The 16,115-nt window shown below is 38.6% G+C and overlaps 1 protein-coding gene across 1 annotated transcript in view; it reads right to left on the bottom strand.

Moving 5' to 3' along the window:
* Positions 1 to 3,333, bottom strand: part of RAP1GDS1 (Rap1 GTPase-GDP dissociation stimulator 1) — a 70,887-nt gene extending 67,554 nt beyond the window's left edge. The window contains exon 1 of the mRNA XM_035890330.1: positions 3,228 to 3,333. The gene's annotated coding sequence lies outside the window, so the exon portion shown is untranslated. The remainder of the gene's footprint in view (positions 1 to 3,227) is intronic.
* Between the last annotated feature and the right edge of the window lie 12,782 nt (positions 3,334 to 16,115).

Below are 16,115 nucleotides of genomic sequence, written 5' to 3' on the forward strand. Positions count from 1 at the left end.
GGTGGAGAGAGATCAAGCATTCGTGTTTTCCTTTCAGAAGTAAGGTGGACAGAATCTCAGCTTACATGTATGAAGTAGATCCACAGAGGTGAAAGGAGCTGTGCTGATTTACATTAGCTGGGAATCTCGACTAATGTCACTGCACGTCTTCATTACTGCAGGCCTTATGGGTGCAAAGTCCTCAGCTATGCCAGTTGACTTCGCTGGGAATGCTGAAGGAAGTCCACACAAAATGAGGTATGTCCTTATTATTCTAAAGCATTTTTAATGCATGCTTATCTCTTATTCCTCTGTCATTGTTGCCTCTTTCATCCTAAGTCCTCAGTTTTATCTACTAACTCAAGCTAATCCATATATAACTGGCCTCAGCCAGAAGTGCCAGTGACAGATAAGAACTAAAATATCTCCATAAATAGGAATATATGTCTCTCCAAACAATGTCTCCTAAAGAAACCATCTGTGCAGGATTTTCAGACCCAGGTCTCAGATGCAAAGGGCTATACAACTCTCCCTCTAGACAAACAGTATCTAAACCCATTTGAATTTGGCTTGCCAAATATTCGCCAGCAGTTTTCACATTGGGCAAACTATTTGATTCACCCTTGTGTAGCATAGCATGCATGTGTGCACAGACCTTAATTTGATTGGTGTGATAAATGGCAGAATGGCTCATAAAGCCAGACAGGAGGTATCATGTTCCAGGGCACTACAGCCTGTCTGGAGTTATCAAAAGTTCAACTGTCAGGAGGAGTGTGAAAAACAAAAGAAAAAGTAGCAGATTACATAAAAAGAAATTAAAAGCTACAACATTCATCATAACTTTGCCATCCCTTTCTGTATGATAAACAATATGGGAAGAAAGTAGTTTGTAATGTTTTAAAATAATGAAAAATTATAAGATTGTACGCAAAGTAAATGGAACTATAATTGTCACTGTATTGTTAGAGACTAAGGAATTAAACTTATGTTTCCACAGCAACCACAACCCTGTGCTGCATGCATGCAGTTATCAATTAAAAGCAGTGTAATGCTCTCTGAAACATTCATATGTACGTGCAATATGGCCAAATTGAAGTTGTGGAAATGGTTATTTCCTTTGTAAAAAATCACAATGTTGTATTAACACTGGGTTTAACTGCTGGTTTTGGCTGGCAGTAGATCAGAGTGGGTTGCATTAGTGTATTAGTAATATATTAAATTTTATATAAGATAAAATAATATTTTTATCTCCACTTCTTAATGAAATAAATAAAATAAGTTCTGTGACTTACGATACCACCATGAATTCCCAGTGGAATCATAGTCCTATAAAATTCTCTTAAAATAAATTCTTTGCATGGCTTATTTTTCTAGTGTTACCCTAATATGATGATTTACTGAACTATAATCAGAATGAATTCTTCATTAATATAATCATACACATGGGAATATACTAAAGGAGCACAGAAGAATTATTTGTGAAATCTTATTTAAATTATTTCTGTGTTACAATTAACATGTAGTTTTATATAAACAACCTGATTTCTAATTATCATCATATAATAATTTATACATAGACACAGAGGTACAGTATGTATCCCATCTTTATGATATCATACATATGAAATACACAGTGTAGCTAAAAATCAACCAATCAATCAGTCAAATCCATATTAAGATGGTAACTGGATGGATGTCCCACCTAACCCATCTAATCTTCAGTCAGTTATTTTAGTTGCTTTCAATCTTGGGCAACTGAAAATATGTGGGTTATATTCATATTACTGACTTACATGGAAAGAACATAATAAATGGTGGAGGGATTATAGCTAAATTTTTTAAAACTACCCAAAAGAGAGGTCAAAATCCTAATAATCTGTTTATCTGATCTGGCAGCTACGAGACTAGAAAAGATTTTTGGAAGGAAGATGAAAACCCTAGACTGAGATGGAAGAGAGTTGCAAGGAGGCATCGGTAAGTTTGCTGTACATTAGTCAAAACTATTTTGCATCTGCCAAACTTGTTCTGTGACATAGCTATGTGACCTTCATAGTCAAAATGGTAAACTCTGTTATTTCCACTAAGTACTTTGTCATTTTTCATACCATCTTCTTTTTACTGCTTATCATTTAAGTATTAGACTTACAAGTACTGGAAATACCAAATCCAACTCCAAGTTGGATTAACACATTGGATATACCTTACAAATAAACCCATAAGAAAAATTGTTCAGCCTCTTCAAAAAATGGGTTGATCTAAAACGCAAATATTTTATTATTTCCTGGCTGACATCTCCTTGAAAATAATCAGAATTCAAAACCCACTACCATTAAATGCAGAGACTGTTATAATCCATATTTGATTTGATATTGATGGTGCTTATATTCTACTGTGAAAAACCTCATGAAGTAGAGTAGACTAGCTAAGCCAAAAGGCTGTGATTTATAGAATGGCAGAATGGGAAGGGAACAAGACTTATTAATAGTATGTACTTTTGAGTGTATTGATATTTACAAAGGACTAAGATTTTTTTTTTTTTTTTAAATAAAGAATTTCTAATCATGGCTTGTATCTATCCTGACAAGTTTTTCAACCTGAAATTGTACACAGATTTTTCTTCTGCCACCATCTGAAGTGCTAAGAAAGTTAAACTCGGAAAAGTCTTATAAGCTGTCATCTTCATTTACCATACCTTTCTGTGAGTGGGGCCACACATTCTACAGTTTTTGATGAAAAAGACATCTTGTTCCATTCTTAAGTTATTTTTGTTATCATACCACATGTCAAATTTGGACCATCTTTAGATATCCAGCTTACTTCTGCTAATTGAAACTACTGGAAATAAGAAATATGTGACCATAAGTATGAGGAAAAAATACATTACAAATAGGAAACTCTGCTCTTTTAACCAGAATTAGCAAGCTCCTCCCATATCCCTCTCCCCATCCTACCAGGCTTATTTGTCCATCCCTTTTCTTTTTTTCTTGAGTGATCAGTTGGAAAAGTAATTGTGCTACTTCATCGTATTGGAAAAAGGACTGGACTACAGCTGTTCCAAATGTCCAGGTATTTACTGTCACTGTCTTTGATGCTACCTGAATGTTACAGATATATGGGTTAAAAACCCCAGAACAGCCAATCCAGCAGCCTACTGCTTGAGTCAGTCTTTCTGCCACATTTTACTACCTCCATTTTAATTCACTGATCTCATTATACAATTTAAAATTTGAAAGGTCCATACAACTTACTGTTTTGTGCCAGAGCTTGAAGCAGACAGTCCAAGCATCCCTCCAAGCTATCTGCTGTGCTGTCAGTGGTTGTTATCTTCAGCTTTTTCAGGGCATCACTTAGATTATCTGCTTGGTAAACACAAAGAAAAGAGAAATCAATGTCCTCATCAATTTGGTAACAGCATTATAGCCTTGAATGTAAACAGTTACTGTAAAGTAAACAAGAACCTGTATCAATGAAGAAGGCATGTATCGTCTGTATTCTGAGGATACAAAAAGCCAGGATTCAAAGGTTATAGATGAAATTAAACTTTTCAAATTTAAACATACATTTATCATTTTGCATCTGAGAACAGGATGCCAGCAGGCACTTTATGAAATGCCACTGAACAGCAATTTAGCCATCAATATTTTCTCAGCCTAGTTGGTGCAGAAAACCAGCAGCCGTTTCTTTGCTTCTATCCTTGCGTGTGGGAAAAAATATGATGGAAATAAGCACATCTTGAATTTTTTCATCAATAAAGGGAAAGTAATTGAAAATGCCATTTCCTGTATGCTGTGTAGGCTTTCATCTTGGCTACACATTCACAGATCCCTAGTGCTAAGCTTATAGCCTTTTAAGTATTATGCCATTTTCCACCACAATGTTACAAGCACCGTTGTTTATATGAACCGTGTTAACTCTTTAAATTCAACTGATCCATAAAAACATACGGCATCTTCTAAAAATAAGAAAGTTCTGTTGTGGATTTCAGATAATTAAATAGATCTTCCCTCTTGGAAAAAAAAACAAAACAAATTGCACCCAAAACACATAATATAATTCTCAATAGATGTGCATTTGTTCCAACAAAAGTTGGGGTAATACGACTGCTACCATTTTGAGTATTGTGTCTATTCACGAGCAAGGTATAAGTGTTAGCAGCTGCAGCCTGAGTCTCTTTGGTTTGCCTGCTGATGACTAACCTCACTCTGAATGGACCATCCTTTTAAAAAATGAGTGCCGATTCAGTTTCCATGCCAACTCCATCAGTAAGCAGAAAGTGTTACTCAAAACAAATAAGTTAAGTAGTGTCTAGCTGTCTCTTGTTCCCCAGTGACTAATCAAAAAGCCTTAACCCAAGCCCCACAGAACTGTAGGTACACTCTCTTTGCAAGGCATCTCTGGTATCTTCTGAGCCTGAAAGGCAGCCAGTGCTGCCTTAGAGCGTCACATCAATGTAGGAAGCCCCCTTCATAGGCGAGTTGGCAGCTGCTGTGCTTTGCCTCCTCCTCACTTGCCCACGTATGGGATGGTGCAAAGGAAAGGAGGCATGGCGAGAACTTCCCTTTGTTTGTCTTTGAGGCACAGGCTGCCCAGTGGAGGCACAGCAGGCATCCCATGAAGAGGGTGGAATCTCACTCCTCCTGAAGCAGCTCTGCTTCTCAGCCAAAGCTGTGGCTTTTGTCCCACCTCCATTTCTTATTAGCATGTGCTTTTGTAGCCCAATATCCCATATAGCTAAAGGTAAGATGCTTCATTTTTTAAAGTGCTCAGTATTTAGGTATGAAATTCATCATGAAATTGTTTATCTGGCAGTTAGTTTGTCTACTCAGTAATGAACATGTTCTTAGCTACACTGTAGCCAGGAATCCCATCACTCCTAAATGCAGAGAGCCAGCAAGCATGCAGGCAGCTCTGTAAAAGTCTTTGGGGCAGCTTGCACTTGGTTGTACTCCTTGAGATCTCAAATCTGTCTCCCTACCACCTCTCCTCGCTGTGGTGAACTGACACCTCTCGAAACAAGCTACCAACAACAACAAAAAAAAAGACATAATTTTCCCATGTACTGACTTATGGTACTGTCTAGCAGGCTTACTGCAGCACATGTATGGAATGACACTTAACCAACAGGAGAGCTGAACATGCACTGCAAAGTCTTGTTGCTTAAATAAATTATTCAGGAACTATCACTGGAATTTGTCAAAAGAAACAGGTGCAGGGTACCCAATGACCAAACCCAGTATTACAATTTAATACTGAGCGCTCTACCTTCTCTTACACTTTCCTCACCCATCTCCCTGTCATACTACTCTCTTCAGTTTTCTGCTAATATAGCACTAGTTCTCTTCCATCCTACAGGCACGTCATCTCCTTGTATACTCACACACTGAACTTTGAAATTATAGCAAGTGTTTATAGTAAGAGGATCTAAATCTGCTATATATGTAAAAACCAGGGGTTCCCACAATCTGGGGAAGAAGAAAATGGAAAGGAATTCACCTTCACACCAGATTTTGCAGACTATGGAGAGAGGCTGTTGTTACCAGAGAGCACACCCAGGCTTTATTGCTCTCTTATACCTTCTTCTGCCTTGAATGTGCCCATTAAATCACAAGTTCCCACTTATTTCATTTTACTGTGCAGAGATGAGGGCTTTACCTCAAAAACTTGTAATTTCTTCCTCTCCGTGCCACATCAGAACCTGCAATAGAGTTAGGAAGGTCTCCCTAGTCTTTTTGCCTATCTCCCCTTTCTGCTCAGTGCCATGTTAAGTTTTTCTGGGGAAAGCCTGCTATGTTAATACTATACAGTTACATATGATACACAGAATGATGCATTTTGGGCAAAATTTTCAAATGTGACTATCCAAGTATTGCATTCCCTAGGAGAAACACCTCAATTTTCATGGTACCGAGCATGTGCACATCCCAGTGACGTATGTGGACACTTAACTTCAACTTTAGATATACTCTTCAAGAATCAATGGATGTGTGGCAATGGTATGCCATGTTACTTTTAAAATGTCTTATGAAACTATGTTGCAATATGGACCAAATTGCCATTTCACTAGATATGATTGGATACTATAAGTACTTTAAAAATAATAATAGAAATTAAATCAGAAACCATATGCATAAAGTGTGTTTCTAAAATAAGTTACAATAATCCTTGATTTTCTAACAAGCCTACAACTCTAAACTTATTGCAACTTGAGACTTACTCCTTCTGTGCAAAAGAAGAAAGCGTAAGTAGGAATACTGTAGAAACAACAGACCTGTTGGCACAATGTCAGAAAGCCAAGGGCACAGAGGAGAAAAACACCCTTCAGAAAAGACTTTATTTGCCCACTTTCATTCTTTCTGTCAAAGCTGGTCTGCTTTCTAAACAGGGTCAATACCCTGAAGACACATTTACTTCTGAAACTTGAGAATCTTAGACATATGCAAATACATCTTAAACAGATTCAGAGGTTTTGTTATCTTTTTTTTTTTCTTTTGCTGTTCTGAAAAGAACAAAACCTTAGTTTGAGATGACACCAACAGGGATATTCAGAGAGGAAGAGATGTAGTGTTCCAGCAGGCTCTCACCATAAAATTACACACGGCTTCAGTTTCACAGTTGCCCTGAACCTGTCATTTAGTGAAGAAGCTGCAGATGCTTGTTTTCCATGTACAACCCCCCTGTTGTTTTCTTGTGATCATCTCCTGCTTTCCTTTCTGTCTTTTCCTCTCTTTCTGTAGAAGCTGTTTCCAGCAGGCTTGTTACTGCATAGGCTGATCAGATTCTCAGAGATAAAAACCCATGGGATAAAAACAACATAAGGAATCTTTTTGGCTGTGTGTCAGGGAAACGTGAGTAAGTAGATTTTGCCAATAGGCAAGGTCACATGAAAGCTCACATTAGTTAGGAAGCTCTAAGGGGCAAGATCGGGACATAAGGGTAAAAATAAGGCTAGTAATATTCCCCATGGCACAAGTTGCTCAGCAGCCTGGTATCAGGTCGTGAGTTTGTGAGGCATCAAGTCACAAGTTTAACAGAAATATCAACTATTTTGTTGATGACCCCAAGCACAGGGAGTCACTCATACTTATACCTGGCTTACTGGATTGCTCTCAGAAGAATTAGTTCTCTTATCTGGACAGAAAGCCCTGAATCCCACAGACCTTAATCCCATATATCCTAATGATACAAACTGATAAGTCAGAAAGTGGAGTCTGTCAGACCTGTCTGGCCCATTCCACCTACTGTTGCATTTTGTTTTTCCCTGATAACTACTCCTGCACAAAAACTCATAAAAATTATGTGGTTTAAATACTACAGTAGCCCACATTGCTTTTGGTGGCACAGCATTAGTACAATAATTTGCAAACTTTTGCTACCTCTTTGCAGGCATTTTTACAGAGAAAAAATAGTCAGAAACTAACATAAGCAAATGCTTTAATATCCCATTTCATTTCACTCTGCCCTTTTTTCCAAGAGCTGTTCTGTGACTCATCCCTATTTTCAATAGCTAATTTGTTTTATACAGAAGAACTGTTCTTTCATCTTGTAAAAATCTGGTAGTTGATCAACCTTGTTTAGCGCCAGGACCACAGGAACGCTGGCTAGACTGCAAATAGTTTTACAAGGTACCCAGTAGGATACCTAGGGATGCAGCTTCTGTATGTGGACAAGAACCAACTTGCTATTTTTGCCTTGAGTTCACAACATCTTCATCCAAACCACAGAAAAAGTCAAGGTACCAAAAAAAGCCATCTTCTAGGACTGACGTTAAAAAAATTAGAATGTTTTAGCTGAGTATTTAGATGGATACCTTTTGTCTGGACAGTTTATTTTTATATATTTTGTGATCTTTTTTCAGTATAGATATTTTCTTTAAAAATGAGACTTTGAACATATTCACATTTTCTGTATCTTTTGATTGATACTTACTATACTGTTGTTATTACAGGGACTATTATATTATACATGCAACTTAACAGATAAGGAATTCAAAATTAGTAGATATTGAAATGGGACATACTGAAACATGCTGATCAGATAAGAAAAGAAGTTCAAGCAGTTCTGCTATTGCAGGGATGGTGGGATGGTGGCTTTTGAGTCTATTTCACTGCCTCTCAGGAAACAATGAGACCTCAAACTGAGCAGAAGGAATGATGCCATTTTATGGGTCGTCTTGTATTACAATAGCATAAATGTCTGAAAAATTTAAGTGTGTACATCTACATGGACTAGACTTCAGAAGTCACTTAATTTTCTTGTATGGACTTTAGTCCATACTTCCCAGATTTTCAGTAAAAACTAACCTATATGGAAAATCCACCAGTGACTCACCACATCTGTTTTAAACTAAAAGCATATTCTGAGGTTATATTATTTGAGAACCTAGGAACTGACACAAAGATCAGACACATAATCCATTTAGACCGGCATCCAGCTCTCAAACCATCCTTTCCCCACATTCTTCACTTCCATTTTGATACCATCTGTGTTTCTACTCTAATGCAGACCCCAGGCCACCAGCAGAGCCCTCCATGCACAACCATATTCAGTGACGCCTGAGGAGCTCCATGGTATGTAACACCTACCTTGCAAGTTGTTGTCCCAACCTTGATAACCTCCTGCAGGGGGGTGGGGTGGGGACGTGGGGCTGCTTTGTTGATCCTGAAGCTGGCTGCCTGAAGAGTAGGCATATTTGGCCTGAATTACTTTTTGCAGCAGGAAGCCCAGCAACTGGTGAGATCCATAGCATGCCTTTGGCCTTTAATGATCCCACCTGCCCTTTCTCCAAAGAAAGCACAGAAGACTGGCCCAAGATTATCAGAGCCCATTAGTTCCCAGGGCATTGAATAAGCTGGCAAGAATGCACAGGATGGGTCCTTCTTGAATCTATGTAAGGAAAAACTAAGATGCTTCCCCTTGGATACCTTGTCAGAAGACAGCTGGTCCCATACAGCAGTTTATCTACCTAGACATGCAAAATACTCCAAATATACATATTGAGGACAGAAGAACCTTGTCCGCATGTTTAGGCCATTGCCAAAAAATACTGCTTCCCCTCCCTTCTTTGCAGCAGCTGCCCTCAAGTGCTCCCAAGTGTACAGTGTTTTCTGTCAAACCACCCAAATCTGTCATTAGAAACGACTCTCTGTTCTTAGCCCAGCCAGGAAATTTTGAAACTTGGCATCTGATCAGGAGGTAGATATATGCTGTCGGAGGCTGGTGGTAAAGAATTAATTTTTGATCGGCAATGCCAGGAGAGACTTAGCTGGCTACTGTCTCCTAAAAATAACAAGTAACAGTGCTCCCCTAATACCAGAGAAAGTCCCGTGTGACTCAATGGATTCCCACGACATTTTACTCTGCTCAGGAATGACAAACAGATGGACCTGGCTGAGAGCAGGTCTTTGCGAATTTGGTGTTTTACATGCTGCCAGGACGCAGCTGGGACAACCTCAATGTGAACCACATCTGACATATTCACAGACTAGATTAGTAATTGCCTGGCACAGACAGGAGATGGATCTGCGTGTGCTACGTGAACCTGTGCTCCATCTTGCTTCCATGCTACATAATGGCATTGCAGGCCAGAGCTGGGAGACGGAGGTGCTGGCCAAAAAAGCAAAGCAATTGCCCTTTTTCCTTACTAGGCCCTCTTTGCCTGCTTGCTGTGGGAATTTAGGCTACCTGAGAATTACAGACTCTGTTTTGCAGGCGTTGTTCAGTCAGCAGTGTCAGAGAAGGATCTCCAGGCACAGAGAAACACATCTCAGAAAGCTGACAAACAGGCACAGGTGCTGTAGCTGTGGTGGTTGTATCTGCAGGTGGCTCTTTTCACTTAGCATCACTTGAGCAAGATGCTTTTGGCTGCACTGGTGCTCTTGTATGCAACCTTTCCAAGCAACAACCTGGCATAGGATTCCTCTGTGGTCCTTAGAGATGTTCCCTCTGTGAGTTATGCCACCAGTGGAATGGGCAGTCTGAAAGCACCCCTATTTCCCTGGAGTCTCTGGAGAGACACAGCGTCTCCAGGGAGCATGGGCGTAGCATGAACTGCGGGGTGCTGGTTCTGCTCTGCTGCAAGATGCGTACTGGCAGCCTGTGGCTATCCACAGCAGGAAAAACTGCCTGAGGATGTGCAACCAGGAGACCTGGTAAGGACAGACAAGACCAAATGGTCTATGACTTTTCAAAGGTCAACAGCTTTGTTGGGAAATGAACAGGAAACAGCAAACTATTTTGGCACTGTAAAATGATTGCTATGCACCCACATTTTTAATACTGTATGCAACTCTAGGTACCTCATGCTGTAAGTGATACGCTGCAGAACTAGAAAAGGCACAGATATGGCTGAGCAAAGGTAAGGAACAACTACTCCTCAAGAAGTTAAATAGGCAAGGACTCTTAATTTGGAAAAAAAGATGACTGAGGGTAAAAAATGATCTAGATGCATGGGATCATGAATCGGACTAAGGTAATGAAAAGAAAGCTACTATTTACTGTTTCTCCTAACACAACAACTAGAACGCCAAAATGAAATTGTCAGGAAACAAACTTAAAGAGGAGAAAGTATATTTTCACACCACACACAATTAAACTGTGGAACTGTTAGGAGACTGGAACTATAAACAGATCCATTTAATTTAGTCAATTAGAAAAAAATCATGAAGAAACTAAAGCTCACGCATGGCTATTCATACTATGATATGCATAAAACTGGATTAGGAAGCTCCTAAACATCAGATTATTGGAAATTGGGAGAATGCCACCCTGTACTTGCCCACCTCCTGCCCCTGTCCTGCTGAGTGTTTCCCTGCTGACTGTCGGCTACAGGTGGCCGCATTGTCACATTGCACCTCAGTGTTCTGGTTCACCAAAAAAAAAAGATGGCCAAACAAATTTCCCCAGATGTGTGTGGACTTTACCAGGCCATCTGTTTGGATCCAGCAAGCTGGAAAAGTTTTTGGGTTCTGTGGTTTCTCCACAGTCTGTAAGGTAATTTCTGTGTTATCACCTGCATCTTTGGTACTGAACAGGTCCTGAGGCTGATCCTGGCCCTAAACAAGATTAACACTTAAATCCATTAATCCAGACGTCTTAATGAGGGAGGAACTCTTTTTAACAGAAAGCCTGCTTGTTTCTGTCCTACCATGTTCATTGAGGTGGGTTAACTTTTCTTTTTCCCCAGCTGATTTCACTAGTTCTAGGGAAATACTGATAGATCATTAACTGCAGGGCTTCTGCCGCAACCTGTTTTTAACTTAGGTACATTTGCTCTACTTTTCTAGCATAGTAACTAATTTTAATGAGTGTGCTTATTTTTGTCAACAGTTCAGCTGCTTCATTCTTAAACACTTTCTGAATCTTAGATATATACCATCTGGTCTTAGAGACTTGTTACTCTTTCATTTATCCATTTGCTTCAGCATCTGTTCTTCTGACATCTCGATCTCTCATGTAGCTTCATTTTTATTACCTGAAAATACTGACACACTATGACTCATTGCCACCTGAGCAGTAAGCTACCTAATTATTTTTGCTAATTTTCAGGTCCCTCTATACATGTTAACAACTACTTAGTCAGTTTGTATTTAAAATCAGGATAGAAACCTAAACAAAGCAGCATCAGCCAGCATTCAGTTCACTTGGAATCTCTTGCCAATGCAAAATTTTCATTTTGCTGTAGAATTCTGGTTAATTTTAAGCAAAAAGAGTGGTGTGGGTTTTGTTGGGTTTTATTTACTACTACTGAACTCCCTCAATAACATGTCCGTAAGTAGAATTAAAAGGATCAACCCTAAATATAACCAGAAGCAGAGATTAGGTAAAATAACTTTTTCTTGTTTTCCGTTTTGTTTTTTTTTGCCTTGGGGGAAATTGGACAGCTTTGAAAATAATTTTGTGTATTATTTTTACTGTAGTCATAGATAAACAATAGATATTAATACAAACACTTAAACTATTGCAAGGTATATTAATCTGTAGCTGCTGTAATTGGTTTCTGCATGCTAATGATCATTTACCTATTACTTAAATCCTGAGTTGCAAGGCTAGATTATAAGAATGACATTTTAGAAGATTTTGCATGATCGTGGAAGATATTTGTCCCTTCCCTATGAAAATGTGCTACAGATTTAGGTATCTTTCTATTTCATAATTAAACACTAGAGATCACAGAATCACAGAATGGTTGGGGCTGGAAGGAACCTCTGGAGATCACCTAGTCCAACCCCCAACTAAAGCAGGCTCACCCAGACCAGGTTGCACAGGATTTTGTCCAGGCGGGTTTTAAATATCCCCAGAGGAGACTCTGCAGCCTCTCTGGGCAGCCTGATCCAGCACTCTGCTACTCTCAAAGTAAAGATTTTTTTCCTCATATTCAGCTGGAACTTCCTAGGTTTCAGTTTGTGCCCATTGCCCCTTATCCTGTTGCTGGGCACCACTGAAAAAGAGTCTGGCCCCATCCTCCTGACACCCACTGTTAGGATATTTGTAAGCGTTTTTTATTTGTAAGATCTGGAAATACCTTAAGGTCCAAAGACACTGATAAAAGTTCAGTGAAATCAAAGTAACAACTTTTACTGATTTACAAAAAGCCCTAAAAGGTCTTGCTTAAAACAGGTCCTAAAAGAAGGATGAAATAGATGTTCTCATAAACAAAAAAGAAATATATTGTTTTATAAAGGGAATCTGTACTGCATGAATTTCATTTAAAAACCAGCTAATGATAGAAAAAGTAATTATTTAAACTAAAGAAGACATATGGTTCTCAGTTTATGGAAAGATCTTTTCTGGTACTCTATTACTAGGATTAGTAGACAAAATCATATACAAGATGGCTACCAAATTGTGAAAAATTACATCTAATTGACAGATAACTGCACATGTTATTTTCATATAGTTTATTTTCTCCAGGTGCCTGATCTTCACTGAACCACATTATGAAAAAACCCAGGAGACATGTAGAACATAACAGAAAATACTAACTGGGACTTCTGATAGACAAAAGCTTTTTAAATTCTCACTGGGTCCTTAGTGAGCAAGAAACACACAACGTCGTCTGCAATCAAAACTGAATCCACTTCAGTGGCTTTATTCAATGCTCCATTATAAAACTGATAATAAAGAAGGTAAGATGCCTGTTTTATCTGAAGTGATATGTTGTATCAAGATGAGTCAGATTTCAGAGAAAAATGGTTTGGGTGCTGAGTGGAAGAAAAATGTCTTCTTTTCTCTACCCTAAGTAATACATAATTATCATCTGTGTCTTCTGGTTTAATTCTCACATGTTAATATCACAGTCAATTTCTTCAGAGTCACCCTACCTTTTCCCTCACTTTTCAGAAAATTTTTGAGAGATAATCCTTAAGTGATTTATCTCTCCAGATTAGAATTCAGGGTACTTGCATTTCTGGAAAGCAGCACCAGAATTTTGAACATAGAGGAAAATCAAAGTTCATTGCAGCAATTTTCCCATATGGGGAAAAAGGCTAAGGCAGGGCTGGACACCTGCCCTGTGTCCTTACAAAACAGAAATGTCCTTTGATGCTTCAGCTACTGCCAGCAATAACACAGAAAGAAAAGCTGCAAGATAGTCAAAAGCCTAAGTTTAGTATCTTCGGAGTTTGTGTAGTTCTTATCTGCTCCTTTAGGTTACATGGAGTCTCTAAACCTCTTCCAAGGAAATCTATACAGGTAATATAGCACAGAAGTAGCAGTCTTCCTAACCTTCCTACTGTATTTACATTAAAAAGTACCAACTCATCTCCCTGGTGAAGAGATCACACCATCAACAGAAATAACAGCTCAGGCATAGATGTATGTCAAAACCAAAAGAAAATTATAAAATATATATATCACAATCTAAGCCTTCAAATAGTGAGTCCCATTAAGGCTCACCTTTTTCATATCTTGAGAATATAGCTAATGCAGGAGACAAATACCTGTGTATCACGGTGTATATGGATTTTTTTCTTACTCTGTGTAACTGGCTAACAAAAATGCAATGTTATTAATAGATAAAATGTTCTCACATTGACAGATTGTGTCAAAACCTATGCTACTAGCCATGCTGTGTAGAAGTACTAAGGTCAGGGGCACTACTGTCTCTAGACAAATGCACTGAACAGGTTGTTTAGAAAAAAGAAGGGAAACACACAATTAAGGATTTGAAAGCACGTCCTGTAAGTGCACTGTTGCGCACCTGTTTGCTGGGTGTGATGGGTGTTACACTCCTTCTTCCTCCTGCCTCCCATAGGTCTGATCTGCGGCAATATAATATGTGACAGCTCACGTGAAGAATTCTTGGGAGCTAAAGCTCAAGCTGCAAGTGTCCTTTCTTTCAGCACTGCTGGTCTACCTATCAATCCCTCCTGAAGGACAATTGAGTGGCCACCAAGAAGTAAGTAGGTTTCTTCCAGGTTTTAAACTACTACAAGCTGCAATGAACTGGCTTTATGAAAGAGCCAACCAGCTGGCCACTGTATGTAGCCACAGCACTCGGTTCACAAAAGACAACAGCCTCTTTCAGTTGTCAACCAGATTCTGACTTTTTAGCCCAAACTATGGAAATTAATTGCTTGGTTTGGTGGACTCCCACATTAGTTCCCAAGAGCAGTTCAAATTATGCAATTCCCAGGTTGTCGATTGTCACAATATTATCATGTGTTAGTGAGTCGCAAATACCTGAGAATACCAGGTTTCATTTCTCAATATACATTTTTAGCCCTCACGTTTGGAAGAAAAACAACTTGAAAACATAAACTAGATATTACGAGAGTAAATAGAAACAACCCGAAGGTTTATCCTTTACAAAATAATGACTTTTTAAGCCAATCTCAATGATTGTTTTTATGTTTTCCTCATCATTTGACATTCTCAAGTTTCATTGTGGTTTTCTTCCACAGTTATACACATACTTGTCACGGTTTCCTTAAGCTGGTTTAGATTTAAACAAATACTATTACTAATGTAATCCCCCAAATAAGTAAAACATATATCTGTGCAAGAGTTGCATGTATTACATAAGATCTTCATAATTCCTTAATCTCAGAGGTGTGTATACACACACAAACACATATAGCATATACAAACTACTGCAAAAATAAATTACTAGATTGATATTAGGTTGCATAGTCAAGTATTAAAAATACAGAAAGTTCCAGAATTCAATCAACCCACATATATTTGACCCTGTACGATATCTGCCATACAATACAGCACATGCCAAGATGTACACATGATGAATACTGTTTTTTCCAAGGGGCCCCAATCTCTTTCAGGACAAATGTTCTGTCAAAGAGCAGTTACTTCATGTCTTCTCTTATCCTCCTTCTCGTCATGTGGTTCTAGTCTTATTTAACAGATCCTATTAAAAAATCCAGTCCTAAAGGATTACTTCCTTTCTCATTGGCAATTACAAAGTTAGTATCATTACATTATGTCATCGTGTTTCAAAGATATTAATGTGCTTGTTTTCACAGGGTATTTATAAGGTAAAATGGAATCAATATACTATGTGAGTGAATGGGAAAACTGAAACATGGAAAATTTAAGGACAAAACTATTTGTTTGGTAATTTGGGGGTTCTAACATGAGATAGCTCTTTATTTTCAGGTTCCAGAGTTACTGCACATTCTGGATTCCTTTGGAGTCTTCAGATGCAGATATGAATTACCCTCAGCACATCTATAAAGCAGACTGCAACACATCACGGGTAGGTATCAAGAAAGCATGAGATAGTGCCCTGGTTTCATTTGGGATAGAGTTAATTTTCTTCCTAGTAGCTGGCAGTGCTGTGTTTTCGATTTAGTATGAGAAGAATGTTGATAGTACACTGATGTTTTAATTGTTGCTAATTAGTGCTTACACTAGTCAAGGACTTTGCAGTTTCTCATGGCCTGACAGCGAGAATCTGGGAGAGGGCATAGCCAGGACAGCTGACCCAAACTGGCCAAAGAATTATTCCATACCATATGACATCATGCTCAATATAGAAACTGGGGGGAGTTGGCCAGGAACTGGCTGGGCATCGTTTGGCAGGTGGTGAGCAACTGCATTGTGCATCACATATTTTGTATATTCTTTTATCATTATTATCATTGTTCTTGTTATTATTTTTCCTTCGTTTTCTGTCCTATTAA

The sequence above is a fragment of the Egretta garzetta genome, unplaced genomic scaffold, assembly GCF_000687185.1.
Source record: "Egretta garzetta isolate BGI_Z169 unplaced genomic scaffold, ASM68718v1 scaffold72, whole genome shotgun sequence".
Lineage (NCBI taxonomy): Eukaryota > Metazoa > Chordata > Aves > Pelecaniformes > Ardeidae > Egretta > Egretta garzetta.